The sequence below is a fragment of the Sphaerodactylus townsendi genome, linkage group LG04 (genome assembly GCF_021028975.2).
Source record: "Sphaerodactylus townsendi isolate TG3544 linkage group LG04, MPM_Stown_v2.3, whole genome shotgun sequence".
Lineage (NCBI taxonomy): Eukaryota > Metazoa > Chordata > Lepidosauria > Squamata > Sphaerodactylidae > Sphaerodactylus > Sphaerodactylus townsendi.
In genome coordinates, this window is record NC_059428.1 from 84,347,166 (window position 1) to 84,365,785 (window position 18,620).

The 18,620-nt window shown below is 48.8% G+C and overlaps 1 protein-coding gene across 1 annotated transcript in view; it reads right to left on the reverse strand.

Annotated features, from left to right (window-relative positions):
* The window catches only part of LOC125431828 (ralBP1-associated Eps domain-containing protein 2-like), a 47,472-nt gene extending 42,325 nt beyond the window's left edge, over positions 1 to 5,147 (reverse strand). The window contains exons 1-2 of the mRNA XM_048494980.1: positions 5,089 to 5,147; positions 2,405 to 2,482 (exon numbers count right to left, since the gene is read on the reverse strand). The gene's annotated coding sequence lies outside the window, so the exon portion shown is untranslated. The remainder of the gene's footprint in view (positions 1 to 2,404; positions 2,483 to 5,088) is intronic.
* Between the last annotated feature and the right edge of the window lie 13,473 nt (positions 5,148 to 18,620).

Sequence of the window (18,620 nt, forward strand, 5' to 3'; positions counted from 1 at the left end):
ACAAATAGCTGCTTGTGCAAGTATTTTACTGGGTGAGCTGCATCTGAAAAACTCATTCACAGAAGATGTAGTAGCAGCTTTTATTAGAAATGCACTGTAAGGAGTACAGAAGCTTCTGGTTACAGAAGTTGCTGCAAAGGACTGTGCTCCAGTCTCTGTGTAACCAAAAGGCCCCAAATCTTCCACGCAAAATTTGAACCCTCAGAATAAAGTGATGTTTAACCATACAGTGGGTACAAATAAAGCACAGCAACTCTAGATAGTCAGTAATACTTAAAAGGACAAGGTAAGCATTATATGAATATAGAAAAATAGTTACTATTCAAAGAGAGAGAGATAAAAATGTATCATGCGAGGATTTTTCTTTCTCTTTGATTCATTTCCATAATTCTCCTAGTCTGAAAACAGATCTCTTCCACTTGTATACATGTATGTTCTTTTAAGCCTAGGCCCCCATTAAGTAATGCAGTCCATATGCTTATTATAACTGTGATGGCTATACTGAAGAACAGCAATGGTGAATTATAAGATTTAAGCAGTTTGTATTATCTTGACCACTTTAAAGCACATTCTGATGGCCAGGCACATAAGGGATGGGAGAAAGGGAGAGGGATAAGAATTATGCTCAGTCATAGCCAAAATGTCAAGATTTTATAGATCCATAAAAAAATCAAAAGAAGCAGTGAATACTTGGATACAAAACATTATTTTTTCCCATTGTTTCCAAGTGGAAATGGTCAGAGTTTTTTTCAGCAATTCAAGAAGGGATCTTTGCATAGCAATTCGAAAAGGGATCTTTGCACAGCTAGTCCACCATGAACTAGGTCAAGGTGGAACCTGTTAGGGCATTATCGGTATAGCCACCATGGAACTTTTGCTTCATTTCACTAAAACAAAACCTATGGTTGTTCCCAAAGAAGCGTTTAGGGAACAGAATTTGTACACATAAGTTTTTCACAATTTTCAGAAATTACAATACATTCCTTGCTCTTTTTCCTAAGACCAGGCATTACTACATAATCCTAGATGGCTGCTGCAAGGTATGATGGGAGGCTAATACTTTCACCACTGCTACCAAGAAAATCCCTAAGCCTTGGCTATACAACCATTGAAATTATTATATATGATTTTAATCAAGATGTTTGAAATGCAAGAGAAATTAAAACTGGAAAAATCGCTCCAGGATACTAGTGGACTGTTCCCATAAATCCCACACATGTATGGTTATTTAACTGTGTTATATATTCCTAATAATATACTTATACATTTCTAAAACCATGCAAGTGTCAGTGCGGGGTGGGGAGGAGTGAGGAAGTCAGTGAGCCAGAGCCAGATGAAGCAGTGGGAAGGCAAGGCAGTGAACCAGGACCATGTGAGTGTGGTGGGGAGATAGACGGAGAAGGCAGGCTGGGCAAGTCGGGGCCAGGCAAGTATTGTGGGGGGCAGGGGGAGAGAAAGGGAGGGGTGAGCCATATGAGCCAGGGCTCTTCAAGGCAGCAGGCAAGTTGAGGTTGGTGGGTCGGATGGGGCAGCCAAATGCACCTCCCATGTGATCATGGTCAGTGGCACCTGAGTTGCAAGAGACCCTCCAAGATACGCCCCTGCTCAGTAAATTGAAATACTATTAGTCTTGTACTATCTCTGTTATGAATCAATCCCTGGGTGTCAAAGACTCTGACATAGAGCCTGACATAGATAGTACAAGATACCATGGATCCAGAGCCAGCTCCTCATGAGGAGATACAGACAACACTCAGCTCTAAGCCCATCCCTGCCAGCTGAGGCAGAGCCTAATGCTGTGCACCTGGGAGAGCCATTAGTAAATTTAGACAAGCTGAGTAACGAGCCAGTTGCACAAAGGAGCCAGACAGAGGCTTCAGCTGCACAGCAAAAGGTGACGCTCATCTGACTGGCAAAAGGTTCTGTGAGCTAGAGGTATCTGCTTCTGATGAGGACTAAGTCCTTGCAGAAGCCTGGCCCATTAGCAGGGCATCTTACCTAAGCCTTTTCTTGGGCTTGCCTCGGCCTGGGTGTAAGTGTATGATTTCCTGAAAAGTACCAGGCTCTTCCTTGGCCTTTGACTCTGGTTTGTGCCTTGACCTCTGCCTACAAATGCCACCTGCCTTGACCCCTGGACTGCCTGACGTCTGCCTACATACCTTACTTGCCTGACCACTGCATTGTTGGATCTGTGCTACTTTGCACCATCTGACTTGGCACTTGAGCTGCTTAACCTGTGCAACCATCTTCTGGCTGCCTCAGTCATCTGCTAGCAGCCTAAATTTGAGTTTGTTTACTTTTAGTCAGGATAATAAATAAACAAACTAAGCATCTGTGCAATCCCTGAATAAGAGACACAGAGAAACTTGCCTGCCAATTCTATGCTTACAGTTTAAAGCTGTACCTGTTCTTCAAGTCTGAAGTCTTGGTAGCTTGATTTAAGAGGAGCATTTGGTTCAGCATTTGTGATGTGATGGGAAACCTGCAAGACAAAAGCACACACATACATATATCTGCAGAGATTCCACCTTATCATGAGCCTGAGCAGAAGATAGGAGGAAAGGAGTTATGAAGTTCATTTTGATCTTTACTTGCAAAAAATAAACCTGGGGTTTGTTTTCTTTTTGGAGGGGCTGTAATTAAAACTTCAAAGAACAATAATGTGAGAAGCTGAGGAACTATGGAATATCCTGTGGCTAGCATCTCACTGAGTTTGGTCTCTGCTCTGCTTACAAGACCTAAAGTGTGCAGGGACATAAGTCAAAGGGGTCTTGTCCTTCAGTGCTTAGCACTATGGTGATAGCCTTAAGTTGGGCAGAAAACTGCCTAGCAGAGAGATGGAAGATCTGTCTGGCACAGAAGCTCTCTCCTTTTCCTTTTTGTATTTTCCTTTTCTGTTGTATTTTTTTTTCTGTATTGTAAGCTGCTTTGGGCCCCCATTGAGAAGAAAGCAGGAGACAGACAAAGACCGATGGAAATAATAAACAGATATGATAAAGTAATAACCAGGAAAAAGTCCTTTAGAGCTGACAGAAGTCTTGGAAGAAATACTCCTGTACATTGAGAATGGGAGATAGAACAAGAATTTCACAGATGTACATGGAGGAGAGGTCAGTGTAGTATGCTTAAGTTCTACTTTTATAATTTAATAATTTTGTCTTTTTTCTGTTTAATAAGAGGGCAAAAGGTAAGAAACAGAAGGAGCTGAAATGAATGTAACAGCCAACTAATAGCAAACTATATCCTAATCTGTGGAGACTCTGGGTTGGGGCCAGATGGAGAGCCAAAAGGTGCTCCTGCATACTGACGGGTGGGAAGGATCACAAAAAAAAGAAAAGAAAAAGTTTTAAGTCAGAAAAGTAGGGGGGCTTGAAAATTCCCCAAACAGTCCACAGTAACCTGGAAGCACTGACACTAAGGAGGCAGGGAGCTGTAGCCATGGTAAAGGTGGGTTGGATAGGATGGGGTAAGCTATCATTGCTGCCATTGAGGTGGTGAAACTGGGACCAAGAGGGATGGCAGGGAATCCTTACCCTGCATTATGTGTGGGTCCCCACTTATTAATACATAATAACTTTGAATATCCTATAACACAACATACTCCCTCATGTAGTTCTTGTTTAAAATGAAACTTGGAGCTATACAGTGCAGCACTTTGCATCACTATCCACTTGTTTGTACTCAAAGATTACATGCTTTGTTGATCAAATAAGTATTATTATGCAACATGTTATGCAATCAAAGCTATTCAGCATAATTCTGTTCTCATACATAAATTAGGTATGTCTGTCAATTATGAACTACATACAATGACATGTACACATTTCCTTCTCTAAATATGAAGAGTGATGTGTTGCTGACATTTACAAATGGAAGGAATAGTTGGGGGAAAAACCCTGTCAGCCAGAGGTCTGTCAAGTATACTACCACCTGATATATTATAAATTGCTGCATTTCAGTGAATTGGCTAAAACCAACCGAAAATAATTCTACAGTACTGGGCAGCCAGAACTACACCAATAAAGGATCTATAGGATGTACTAGAAATTAAACACTAGCTCAGGTCTACCTTTCTTAAATGATCACATACAGGGCAATCCTAAGGAAAAATACACCATCCTAAATGTTAATGGAATTAGAAAGATGCAAATCTTTTTAGAATTGCATTCTTAGAATTCTATCCTTCAAATACAGTGAAATATCAAAACATTAATGCATTTGATGCATCAATAACAAGCAGTGTTTTTTAATATCTATTTTTGTACAATAGAATTGGGGTCACCCAGGTGACAGTGGAACCAATGGTGCTTAGGCTGTACTCTTCACCAAAATAGTTAAAATATGGAAAGAGAAGTCTGTTCTACCCATGCAATAGAATGATGTAGTAGAATGCTGAAGATACAGAATGGAAAATTCTACTTGATATAGGAGTGGTCTTGTGTTATCTGGGAAAATAATATTTTGTAGTACCACTCTGCATGTATGCGTGTGTGTGTGTGTGCGTGCACGCAAGCACCCCCCCCACACACACACGCACACGCGCACACACAAAACCCACGTACACACAGCCTTCCTAAAAGCAGAAAATGGAAATGCCAGGAATGGGCTGGCTGGAACTTATCCCACTAATTTCCTACTTTAGACTTTGTGAGGACTTGTTGGTTCTTCACAGTATTTTCCATCAACAGGTAGGGTGCATGGAATACTTTTTTGTGTTGGTCACAGTTTACTCTAGTTAAATGCCAAATAATGTTAACATATTCAATTTAGCAGAATACTTTTACCCTGCCATTATCTGCCATTCCATATTTCCTCCGTTAGCCATGGCAAAACTGTTGCATCTGGTCAGAATAACCTGTACTCTCTTAACTGGAATGTTGTTAATCACTAGATTAAAGCCTGTGACATATGTAATTGACATTAAAGAAACTCAGGTTAACAGTACTTATGTTTTCCTCCAAAGAGAGGAAGAGAGAATACCACAAAAGATTGTGGTATTCGCCCATATGGCAAAATCTCCTAATGACCACTGGCCATTTTAAAAGAAACACTATGTCCAATATTCTCCTGCTCAAGTTCTTCACCTACCTGTGAACCAGGAGGCCTGGGAGGCAGAGCAGGGGGCAGTGGTAGCCAGCCGGCCCTAGCTGATGAAATAAAGGGACAAAATAAACACATTTAATCAATGGAGCCCTCAGATGAAATGCACTGTTAGAGCCTTTTGGTTTGTGAACAATTCAAATCGAACAAATTCTGTCATTGTTGAAAGCAATGTTAAGTGAACAACATATGCTGTAGGTCATTGTACATAGCCCAGCCTATTTATATATTCAGTAAGAATACACCAAATACAGACAATAGATCATCTTTAGTGAAAGTTTAGTAGTGTGGTGCAAGAAAATGAAGCTTCCCTCAAGATTTCTGTTCTGTCACTAACACCCCACCATAAAAAACTGCAGCAATATCATGTGTGTATCTTAGAAAGCATACAAAATAAAATGTGATGTGAAAAAGTGCAGTTATACGGAAAACATCTGTGGATGGAATTGGATATTCTGGTTCTGGATGAGCTAGCTGTAGCTTTTAAATATTTTTGGCAGGAACTGAAGAGGGAAGAAACTCAACAACTGTCTTGTTTAGGCTATATAGTAACAAAAATAATTTAATCTTCTGTTCTGAGCCAATGATCTGAAATGCTAACATCCATGGTGGGACCATCTATTATATTTCTCAATCTGGATTCATTTAAATCCATAAACCTATGGGACCAAAACAGCAGAGAATATGAAGCTTTGTAAAGCAATTATGACACACAGATGATACATAAGTGGGGGACACACAAAGACTTGCAGCAGGCATCTAATTTCCCCTTCCCTCATATTCTTCCTTTTCTTGAAAGCCCCCACTTACCTGCTACCTTCTCTCCTTTCCACCCATTAGCCACCCTACCTTTATCTACAGAGGCTTTCCTCCCATTGGGCAAAGTGGGTAGTTGCCCAGGGCGCCCCCTTATGGGACGTTTGCAGGTTCATTTGTGGGATTTTTTTGTATTTTCAGTGTTTTTTCTGTTTTTGGCCTGCAGGGGGCACAGTTTTTAGTCTAGCAGCACCAAAAATTCAGGGATTTTTCAGGGGACTCTTCTGATGATATCACCCAGGTTTGGTGAGGTTTGGTTTAGGGAGTCCAAAGTTATGGACTCCCAAAAGGAGTGCCCCCATCTCCCATTGTTTCCAATGGGAGCTAATAGGAGATGGGGGCTACACCTTTGAGGGTCCATAACTTTGGACTCCCTGAATCAAACTTCACCAAACCTGGGTGGTATCATCAGTAGGGTCTCACGAAGATACTCTGAAATTTTGGTGCTGCTATCTTAATAATTGCACCTCTGACAGCAGGCACCCCCTAAATTTACCCAGATTCTCCTTTTAAATCCACCCCCTTCCTGACAGTGCTTGTTTTCTTTCTTTTGTTCTCTCAATGCCAAATAAAGGTTGTTGTTGTTGTTGTTGTTGTTGTTAAATCCACCCCCTTCGGCATGGATTTAAAGGGAGAATCTGAGGTCCCCAGTTTAAACACTGAAAGTGATGCTGTTTCAGGGTGGGGGAGAATCCACCCCAAAATAGCATCACTTTCAATGTTGTCTAAACTGGGGACCCCAGATTCTCCCTTTATGGTGGATTTAAAAGGAGAATCTGGGCTCCCTAGTTAAAACACCATTGAAAATGATGCTATTTGGGGGTGGATTCCAGCATCACTTGTTTAAACTAGGGAGCCCAGATTCTTCTTTTAAATCCACCTTAAAGGGAGAATCTGAGGTCCCCAGTTTAAATAACATTGAAAGTGATGCTGTTTCTCCCAATTGGGGGGAATTGGATACAACACCATAAAATGTTTTCATAGCAGTAATAAAACATTTTGAAAGCATTTTGAAAATGTTTTCCAAAAAATATTTCTGCTGTGTGGCATGGCCCATTGCTGTGTTCAGATTTGTGAGTTGGGGCATGTTCTATAATGTGATGGTGACTTTGAAACGACCTGGTGTAAAAAATCATTGTTTGGTCATGGTGGGGGAGGGTGGCCGCCCATGTGGGGGCATCAAACTCAGGTTTTGTCCAGGGCTCCAGTTTGCCTAGGTACGCCACTGTTTATCTACTTAACTTTTCCCTCCCTCTGGCAGCCTTTCCTTGGTAAAACTCTCTATGGTTCAAGCCACTGGGCTGTTGTGGGCCCAGCTGTGCAGCACTGGTTGCCAGGCCAGACCCAAGAGAGCACAAGGATTTACAAGGGAATTTTACCTTACAGGGTATGGTAAATTTCCTTTCCTCATGCCATTTTCCTTTTCTTCCTCCTGGCAATCTTCTTCTAGTTTGGTCACCATGGATTTTGAGTCTCTATACATCAACATTCCCTACAAAGACTGACTACAAGCCTTCATGAATAGCATCTTTGACAACACAACAGCTGACCTTTATTTATTTGTTTTATAGGCCGCCCTTTTCTGAAAGAGCTCAGAGCAGCTACCACATACCATTACAGTAGTGAACATCAATAGAATCAATAACAGGTCCAAAAACAGGGCATAGAGACCAAGGCTTCTCCTGATGTTGCCTTTTGGTACTGGCATTCAGAGGGTGGCTGAACATGGAGGTTCCCTTTGCCACTGTGCCTAACAAAGACCTCTATGAATCGGTCTAATCCCTTTTAAAGCTTTCTATGACTGTGGCCATTACTACATACTCTGGAAGTGAATTTCACATTTTACTTACTAAGTAAAACGTATTTTGTTTTGTGTTTCCTGAATCTACTGCTTGTCAGGTTCATTGTATATCCTTGAGTTCCAGTTTTCGGTGAGAGGGAGAAAATTCTTTTTCATCAACTCTTTCCATCTTGAGGATAATGTTATAAACCTTTATCATGTCCCCTCTTAGTTGTGTCTTTTCTAAATTGAAAACTCCAAGACTTTTAAATCTTTCCTCTTAGGAGCAGCAGTGGCGTAGTGGTTAAGAGCAGGTGTACTCTAATCTGGAGGAATCGGGTTTGATTCCCAGCTCTGCTGCCTGAGCTGTGGTGGCTTATCTGGGGAATTCAGATTAGCCTGTACATTCCAACAAATGCCAGCTGGGTAACCTTGAGCTAGTCACAGTTCTTCTGAGCTCTCTCAGCCCCACCCACCTCACAGGGTGTCTGTTGTGAGGGGGGGGGGAAAGGTAAGGAGTTTGTAAGCCCCTTTAAGTCTCCTATAGGAGAGAAAGGGGGGATATAAATCCAACTCTTCTTCTTCTTCTTAGGGGAAATGCTCCATCCTTCATACTGGAATAAGAGGATCCAGTATCTCCATTTCTTCTTGTATTTGCCAAAGGGAACTATGATTCTCAAAAGCTCCTACCCTGAAAATCCTGTTGGTTTCTAAGGTGCCACTGGAATTGAACCTAACTGTTCTACTGTAGACCAACTTGGTTACTTTCTGAAACTAAACAGATAAATGTATATTACACCACAATTATTACTGCACATGCCTTTATTAAAACATATGAAAACTGTTTTTAAAAGTTACATGTTCTCTTGTTAAAGAATTGTTTAGGTATGTACATTTATAAACTATAATGGAATAATAGAGATTTCTGGTTTTAAGGATTTATGGACAAGCTGCTGAATACAATTACTCTAACTCAATTCTGCTGAATACAATTCTAACAAACACACGTTAGGGATCTGTGTAACATGTGGGGAGGTGGAATCAAATATATTGAGATTTGTAAATGGCCAATAAAATCTGGCATCCGAAATATATTGTGCCTGGAATTGTCAGCTATTGGAATTCAGGTCAAGTTACCCATAAAAGCAACAAAAACATCTGTAGCATAAAAGGATTAATCATAGTAATCAAATATAAGAAAAATTTGTATTCTGTTACTGATGATATACTTTGTACAATTAGATAGGTTTTAAATGAAAACAGTATGAGTATAATGCTTTCACCCCTTGTTCTTTGTTCAAAATATACCTAATGAGAAACCTTTTTTCTGTTCATGTATATTTCATCAAATAACATGAGGCATTGATGTTAGGACTGGACATCAGCATTTGGAAGAGAAAGTTTAAGAGTATGGATATGTGCAAAACATTGAGGGGTCTGACTCACATGTTTGAAGTGCTTTTCATTACATGAAAACACACATTTGTGACATGTATTCTGTGAGAACCCAATGCTAGAGATATTAACTTACCCAGGTAGAAGCCAGCTTGGTATAGTACAGTGATGGCGAACCTTTTCGAGACCGAGTGCCCAAACTGCAACCCAAAACCCACTTATTTATTACAAAGTGCCAATGCGGCAATTTAACCTGAATAACCCCCTTGAGCAGGGGCCAGCCTAGATGTGGAAAGGGGAAATCACCCCCCCCACACACACACACATCTAGGCTGGCCTGGGCCGCTGGACTTGATGTGTGTGCACCTTAGCAAGCAGGGAGGACTCGGCTGGCGGGCCTGGTGCCTGTGCTCCACAAGACGAACTCTGTGCGCGCGTGTCCACAGAGAGGGCTCTGAGTGCCACCTCTGGCACCGGTGCCGTAGGTTCGCCACCACTGGTATAGTAGCTAAGAGCAGCAGACTGTAATACGGAGAACCAGGTTTGATTTCCTACTCTACCACATGAAATCTACTGGGTGAACTTGTTCTCACCACAGTTCTGTCAGAACGCTCTCTCAGCACTACCTATTGTGGGAGTTGGGAGGCAATTGTAAGTTGCTTCAAGACTCTTTATGATAGAGAAGATAGCGCGGAGCATAAAAACCAACTCTTCTATTAACTAGTATTTTTGTTCCACTCTTCCCTTAAGAAATTCAGGGTGGTGTGAATGACTTTTCCATATTTTTCTCAACAGCATTTTAAAGCAGTAGCATAATGTCCATTGGGCAATATGGGCAGCTGCCCAGGGCTCAGGAATTTTGCAGGGCATGCTCCTGCGTTTTATTTGTTTGTGTTTTTCACATGTCGGCCTGCAGGGGGTGCACCTTTAGAGATATTGGCACCAAAATTTCAGGGTATCATAAGGAGACTGTCCTGATGATGCCTCCCAAGTCTGGTACAGTTTAGTTCAGGGAGTCTAAAGTTATGGACCCCCAAACGGTGGGGTCCCTGAAATTTCGGTGAAATACCCTGAAATTTCGGTGTCACTAGCTTAACAATTGCTTCCCTAACAGGCACCCCCAGAAATTTGCACAAGAATCTTACTTCTGCATTGATTTTTTTCCATTGATGTCAATGGGGAATTTCTGGTGCAGCCTGTGGGGTGAACATTTCTGAAGGCACAGTCACAGAACTTTCAGGGTATCTTCAGGAGACTGTCCTGATGACACCCCCCAAGTTTGGTGAAGTTTGATTCAGGGGGGCTAAAGTTATGGACCCTCAAAGGGGCAGCCTCTATCTTCTATTAGCTCCCATTGGAAACAATGAGGGATGGGGCACCCCTTTTAGGAGTCCATTAACTTTGTGCCCCCTGAACCAAACTTCACCAAACTTGGGGAGTGTCATCAGGACGGTCTCCTGAAGATACCCTGAAATTGTGGTATCACTAGCTTTAAAAATGCTATTTTTTGTGGAACCCAGCAGGCTTCATGTGCTGGAGCAATGATACCCTGAAATTTTGGTGCCAATATCTCTAAAAATACGCCCCCTGCAGGCCCAAATGCGAAAAACACCAAAAAATAAAAACGCATCCGAGAATCTTGGATGTTACCGCAAGTTCAGATCACGCAGAGTTCGGAGGGGGCGGGCTCGGGCCCTTGGCCCTCCAAGCACCTCCGAACCAGCTCAGCTCGGCCTGATCCATGGATTGGACCAAGCTGAGCCAAACTGCCAAGCCTGTACTCTGCCTCTTGTCAGCCCTGCTGCTTCCTTGAGTGGATCTTTGTGTGGTGGCAGGACTAGCACCTGGCCGACCCACCGACCATGCCACTCTCCCCTGGATGCCGCTGCTGCCCGCCACCGCACACCCGCCCCCTGCATCTCATGCCCTTTCGCCGGTAAGGGGGGCACCTAAGTTCAGCCGGCAGGAAGGCGGAAGCCACAAGCCACCAGGGAAGGAAGATAATCCAGTTAACTTCCTGTCTGAATGGGAACTGTCAGGACATAATATCAGCCTAACCACTACACCACACAAGCTTGAGACATTTAGACAGATCAGTATTATGTGTCGATGAGTCTTGGCTAATGGTAGCTCCTAGGTGTGATTCACCCATCCACAAAAGATCACCATTTCATATACTAGTGTTCATTACGGGGACATGCTGTTAACATGATCAAGTTTACTTCCCTATCAAGCAATTTTTCTGAGAGTTGTTCACATTTGGTGTTGTTGTTTTTTTGCATTACAATGTCTCCTCAGTTGCTTTTAATAGGTACAGCCTGATTGTAAGTAAAGGCAATTGCCACTCATAATCCATAAATATAAACATCCACCATACAGTAACATCCTCTGTACCCTCGTTTCTAATGGAAAACCATGGCAGTTTTATCAGGGGAATTGCCTTCATTCTGCCTGCTCTTTAATACAACTGACAGAAAAAAAGCCAGGCAATTTCAGCAGGGGTGTGAATTTCCTTCTTCAAAGAATGACCCTACAATAGTTTTGCTAGTATGCACACTGATACCCTTTTGAATAAAAATAATGTTCTAAATAAGTTAAGAAAGATAATCTGGGTTTGTGTATGGTTTTGCCTGTTATGAAGCCTCAAGTACCAATACTCCAAGGATTGGTTCACACATACACCTATGCCAAAGACATTATGGTGTTTGAATTATCTGATGCAATGACTATAACTCAATGACAACACATGTCAGTGTTCCATGATGGTTACACACAAATCATACATGTGCCAGGAACCAACAACTCCCTGATACATGCAATGGAGACAGGGAACCAGATACGAATCATCATGTTACAGTTTGCATGTAAATTATACTGTCATTTCAGCGCAAAAGCTTTCTGCAAAGAAGCTTTGAAACGTGTGAAGCAGTGTCTAAATTAACGGAGTGACATCAAGAGAGCCTAAAGGTGCTTTGAATGAGGGATTACCAATACAGGTGCAACTTTTATTTTCCTAAATGAATTAGAATCCTTTCTTAGTTAACTAGGATAAAATTTCAAAACTTCATTCATTGCCCTTATTGCTAAGAACTTGCTATAAGCACAATGACACATTTCTTGCATAGTCTGTATCTTAAGTGATAACTTTGCATCTGTACTCAACAATCTCCTGGGAAAGAACAGTAATTTGCAGGTTTTTAAAAGTAGAGTAAGCTAGGATTACATCCAAGTCCCAAATATCATATGCATTATGCTTGCAGCTGTGCCAAACTACAGAACGTTTCACTTCAATTTCAACTGGCAGTATTCCGCTTTCCCTTTAATAGACTATATTTTGAGGGGGAAATCTCCAAAACATCTTGTTCAGCTTTGAAAAATATGCTGTAACTGGGAGTTAGCATTTTATGCAAACAAAATACTCAGACCAGGCATGTTTGACCCAGTTTCCTGCTTTTTAATCCTAAAATTTTAATTCAAGCTACTCATGAAATATGCATTAAGCCCTGCTGTTTCAAAATATCTTTGACATATTTGAAAGAAGTCATGCTTATGCAAGTACTGTTCCCAAAGAAAATCCAGAGCTCTCAGGACATGATATCAGCAAAAGCTCTTTTCAAAGGGGAAATGGCAACACCACAATCACAGAGGTCCTTCTCCAATACTGCAGCCCACAAAAAAAGAGTCCATTACAAAACACGTGACTTAGGGATACAGAGAAATGAACACTGTCTTTCTGTGTAATCTGCAAGTTAATGACAAGAACTGCATGAAGATATAAATTTTGGAACTATAATATATTCAGCTTGCAGATTTTATTCCATTGTCTTTTAGTCAGATTTCAGAGGGGGACTATAGAGAGCTAGAGAGATAGCTAGGTCAGGACCGTAAACATTTCTACTGGACTGCTGCTATCCCACTCATGTGTAGACTGCAACTCTTGGGAAGTCTTCTTTCCTTCTGGTTAACAGCTTCTTTCTCTCTTGGGCCATTTCTGCACGGCGTTGATGGGGGCTGGGTCGGCGCATTCCGCGCCGACCCAACCCCCCTGGGACCGTTTGCACGAACAGTCCCAGAAACAGCCGGGCAGACTGCGCCGCGGAGCACCGTCGCCCGGCCGACCCGGCGTGTCCCTGTCCCTGGCATGTCGCCGAGGCCTGGGGACACCCCCCCCCGGCCCTGCGCACCTACTTCAGCGTTGCAGGGCAGGGGGGCATGTCCCCAGGCCTCGGAGATGCCCCGGAGGACCGGAGACAAGGTAAGTGCAGGGTGGGAGTGGGGGAAGGAGGTGCCTGGAAGCTGCTGCCGGCTCCAAGCCGGCGTTTCCAAGAAACCTCACTTGCCCAGCGAGGTTTGGAAACGCTGGCTTTGCGCCGGTCGGGAGGCGTGAGGGCGGCATGGCTGCGCAGCTGCTGCGCCCCCTGTGCGAATGGCTCCCTGGGGACAGCGTTTTTGCCGTCTCCAGGCCGCCATAAAACGCCCGTGCGGAAAGGGCCTTGGTCTTCTCCATATCTTGCAAATATTAGATATGGATGCTAGAGATGTTTCTTGCACCTTCATCCATCCTAGTTAATTAGACTAGAATCCTATCTATTTCCCCAGCCTGTCTAGAATTGAGTTCTCACAACGAAGGACTCATATTAACCTTATATCGGATAAATCTGCTGAGATAGGCACATATTTAACTACCACAAAAATGTGGCTTAATACTAATTCTAATTGTTTCCAATTCAGTAGTAGTGAAGGAGCTCTAATTTCTAAAGATATGTTCATTTCTGGTCTGTGTTGACAGCCTTTTGTTTCAGATTCTTGACAGCCTTTAGTTTCAGCTTCTTGACAGCCTTTAGTTTCAGATTAAAAAGTACCTCACTTCAAAACAGCATGGCCAGGCAATTAAAGAATTGCAACAACAGGCAATTTGCAGAGATCCAAAAAATTCCTCCTTGGCCCCTGAAGGCATCTGGCTACTCTGCTCTGGGCAGCTGCATCAAAGTTACAAGCGACTGCAACCAGCTCCAACAGCTGAGACCAGTGGAGTACAACAAATGACACCCAATGTCTCATTTGAAATATAGGATCTGGAACAACGACATCCGCAAACATGATCAACTCTTCTTTAATGCAGATCTATATTAGATATTGCTGTTTCAGAATAAGTACACATACATATTTTCCTAATAAGGTTTGAAAACTTTTCTCCAGATCATCACATTCTGTGGTATCAAGGTTTTAAGAATATCAGTTTTAATTTGTTTGGTCCAGAACTTTTCAGGACACATTTATAAACGCTGCTCAGAAAAAATAAAAAGGGAAGGTCAATGTTAGTTCAATATTAACTGTTTAGCTGAGAACTTTACATTTTTAAGAGTGGGGATTGTCATATTACATAATGATACTGTGTCTGTTCAAATTGATCAACATTGCCCAAACAAAAATAAAACGCTTCTGAATATACTTGTACCAGTAATTTCATGTGCCACTGTTAGATCATGTTAGTATCCAGGCACAGAATATCAAAATATACTAAGCTAATGCCCAAGATGATAAGCTATATTTCTCACAACACAGTTATTTCTTCTTCTTTTTTTGCCTAGAAACAGGACATTATGTTGCTGCTTTCCTATCAGTGTATTCTCATTACTGTGTTTTGGTTTTCTGACTTTTCTCCCAAATTCTATTTTGTTTGCAACACTGGAATTTGAATTTCAACACTGTCTTCAGTGTTCAACTTCCAGTATCTTTTAAAAATGCAACGTCTATCTGAAATGTTTAAAAGGTCTATGATAGGACAAGCAGTCCCTCAGATATGTGATCCCAGGTCATGAAGGGCTTATTACTTTTAAAGTAATGAATTAAATGAATAAGCAAACTGGAAGCCAGTGCAACCACTTAAAAAATTATTCTCAAATCAGCAGATACCCACAAGCAATTTCATTCTGCAGTAGCTTAAGCTTTTACATTGAGAGCATATGCATATACTCAGAACATGTACAAGTTCTCAAGAGGAAAGAGGAAGGTATTGTACTGGGATATCCAGTATTTTTCCATCAACAGCACTCTCGCCAGTCAAGTATGTTAAACAAAACTGTACATTTAACTCTTCTTTATACCTGTAGAGGTAGAAGCTTACTGTGCATTCCCCTTGCTATTACAAAAAGTCAAAGGAAAACCGCAGGTGCTACTGAGCTCCCATTTCATGTGCATTTGTGAGCTTCAGGAAAGAGCTAACTCTGCTTTGCAAAAAGCACTACTTATGTAGATAGCAAAATGAACAAGGGTTAAATGTATACACTTTCAAAAGATGTTTGTATGCATGCAAAACATTATGTATGTGGTTATGCCTCCACAGTCACATGCAGCAAGGGAGCTATACATTATTTCACTTGATTCTCTGCAATTATGCATTGATCCAGTGCAATGCTTGGCTTCATTCTATATGATCCTCAGGTTCACTAATATTAGAGCCACCCATTCATCTCAATCCGTTTACTGCAATATTTTCCAGTGCCAAAACTTTCTACATGAATGGGGTCTTGCCATTTAGGGCTCGGGGTTGCCATAAAGAAGCGCAGAGAAAGAACCCGGGCCTGTCTCCAGCACCATGCTTTCACTTCCCATGGCTCCCAGCAATTTGCTTCATTTAGACCTAGTCTGAGTAACTAAATATTGTTTCCAATATCTTAATTTAAGCAAAGCCTTCAGTGTTCTGTGGGTAGGCTTTCTTGATTTTCATCCAGCCACGCTAATACTTTTAAGATTAGTTTGGGTCACCACCTTTCTTAACCCAATCTACCGATCAGACTATTAAACACAGCATGATTAGCAAGAACACAGCATTCGAATTCAGCATGAGGCAAATTGTTGGCACCTAACGGCTGTTATGTTCAAGAAATTAACAGCCATTGCACAGCCTGCTGCAGAAGGAGCAGCACAAGGCTAGCCCAGTTGGGAAAAAAACAAGAGTGATCTAAAAAAAAGCATCCATGAATCCCTGCAGTTTTCTGTGTTCCTGCTTTACGTTCCACAATGCCACCCCCCCCCCCCCCCCCCCCCCCCCCCCCCCCCCCCCCCCCCCCCCCCCCCCCCCCCCCCCCCCCCCCCCCCCCCCCCCCCCCCCCCCCCCCCCTCCCCCCCCCCCCCCCCCCCCCCCCCCCCCCCAACCCCCCCCCCCCCCCCCCCCCCACCGCCCCACCCCCGCCCCCCCCCCCCCCCACCCCCCCACCCCCTCTCCCCCCAGCCCCCCACCCCCCCCACCCCGCCCCTCCGCCCAGCCCCGCCCCACCCACCCGCCCCCCCGCCCACCCCCCTCCCCCCCCTCCCCCCCCCCCCCCCACCCCCCCCCCCCCCCACCCCCCCCCCCCCCCACCCCCCCCCCCCCCCACCCCCCCCCCCCCCCACCCCCCCCCCCCCCCACCCCCCCCCCCCCCCACCCCCCCCCCCCCCCACCCCCCCCCCCCCCCACCCCCCCCCCCCCCCACCCCCCCCCCCCCCCACCCCCCCCCCCCCCCACCCCCCCCCCCCCCCACCCCCCCCCCCCCCCACCCCCCCCCCCCCCCACCCCCCCCCCCCCCCACCCCCCCCCCCCCCCACCCCCCCCCCCCCCCACCCCCCCCCCCCCCCACCCCCCCCCCCCCCCACCCCCCCCCCCCCCCACCCCCCCCCCCCCCCACCCCCCCCCCCCCCCACCCCCCCCCCCCCCCACCCCCCCCCCCCCCCACCCCCCCCCCCCCCCACCCCCCCCCCCCCCCACCCCCCCCCCCCCCCACCCCCCCCCCCCCCCACCCCCCCCCCCCCCCACCCCCCCCCCCCCCCACCCCCCCCCCCCCCCACCCCCCCCCCCCCCCACCCCCCCCCCCCCCCACCCCCCCCCCCCCCCACCCCCCCCCCCCCCCACCCCCCCCCCCCCCCACCCCCCCCCCCCCCCACCCCCCCCCCCCCCCACCCCCCCCCCCCCCCACCCCCCCCCCCCCCCACCCCCCCCCCCCCCCACCCCCCCCCCCCCCCACCCCCCCCCCCCCCCACCCCCCCCCCCCCCCACCCCCCCCCCCCCCCACCCCCCCCCCCCCCCACCCCCCCCCCCCCCCACCCCCCCCCCCCCCCACCCCCCCCCCCCCCCACCCCCCCCCCCCCCCACCCCCCCCCCCCCCCACCCCCCCCCCCCCCCACCCCCCCCCCCCCCCACCCCCCCCCCCCCCCACCCCCCCCCCCCCCCACCCCCCCCCCCCCCCACCCCCCCCCCCCCCCACCCCCCCCCCCCCCCACCCCCCCCCCCCCCCACCCCCCCCCCCCCCCACCCCCCCCCCCCCCCACCCCCCCCCCCCCCCACCCCCCCCCCCCCCCACCCCCCCCCCCCCCCACCCCCCCCCCCCCCCACCCCCCCCCCCCCCCACCCCCCCCCCCCCCCACCCCCCCCCCCCCCCACCCCCCCCCCCCCCCACCCCCCCCCCCCCCCACCCCCCCCCCCCCCCACCCCCCCCCCCCCCCACCCCCCCCCCCCCCCACCCCCCCCCCCCCCCACCCCCCCCCCCCCCCACCCCCCCCCCCCCCCACCCCCCCCCCCCCCCACCCCCCCCCCCCCCCACCCCCCCCCCCCCCCACCCCCCCCCCCCCCCACCCCCCCCCCCCCCCACCCCCCCCCCCCCCCACCCCCCCCCCCCCCCACCCCCCCCCCCCCCCACCCCCCCCCCCCCCCACCCCCCCCCCCCCCCACCCCCCCCCCCCCCCACCCCCCCCCCCCCCCACCCCCCCCCCCCCCCACCCCCCCCCCCCCCCACCCCCCCCCCCCCCCACCCCCCCCCCCCCCCACCCCCCCCCCCCCCCACCCCCCCCCCCCCCCACCCCCCCCCCCCCCCACCCCCCCCCCCCCCCACCCCCCCCCCCCCCCACCCCCCCCCCCCCCCACCCCCCCCCCCCCCCACCCCCCCCCCCCCCCACCCCCCCCCCCCCCCACCCCCCCCCCCCCCCACCCCCCCCCCCCCCCACCCCCCCCCCCCCCCACCCCCCCCCCCCCCCACCCCCCCCCCCCCCCACCCCCCCCCCCCCCCACCCCCCCCCCCCCCCACCCCCCCCCCCCCCCACCCCCCCCCCCCCCCACCCCCCCCCCCCCCCACCCCCCCCCCCCCCCACCCCCCCCCCCCCCCACCCCCCCCCCCCCCCACCCCCCCCCCCCCCCACCCCCCCCCCCCCCCACCCCCCCCCCCCCCCACCCCCCCCCCCCCCCACCCCCCCCCCCCCCCACCCCCCCCCCCCCCCACCCCCCCCCCCCCCCACCCCCCCCCCCCCCCACCCCCCCCCCCCCCCACCCCCCCCCCCCCCCACCCCCCCCCCCCCCCACCCCCCCCCCCCCCCACCCCCCCCCCCCCCCACCCCCCCCCCCCCCCACCCCCCCCCCCCCCCACCCCCCCCCCCCCCCACCCCCCCCCCCCCCCACCCCCCCCCCCCCCCACCCCCCCCCCCCCCCACCCCCCCCCCCCCCCACCCCCCCCCCCCCCCACCCCCCCCCCCCCCCACCCCCCCCCCCCCCCACCCCCCC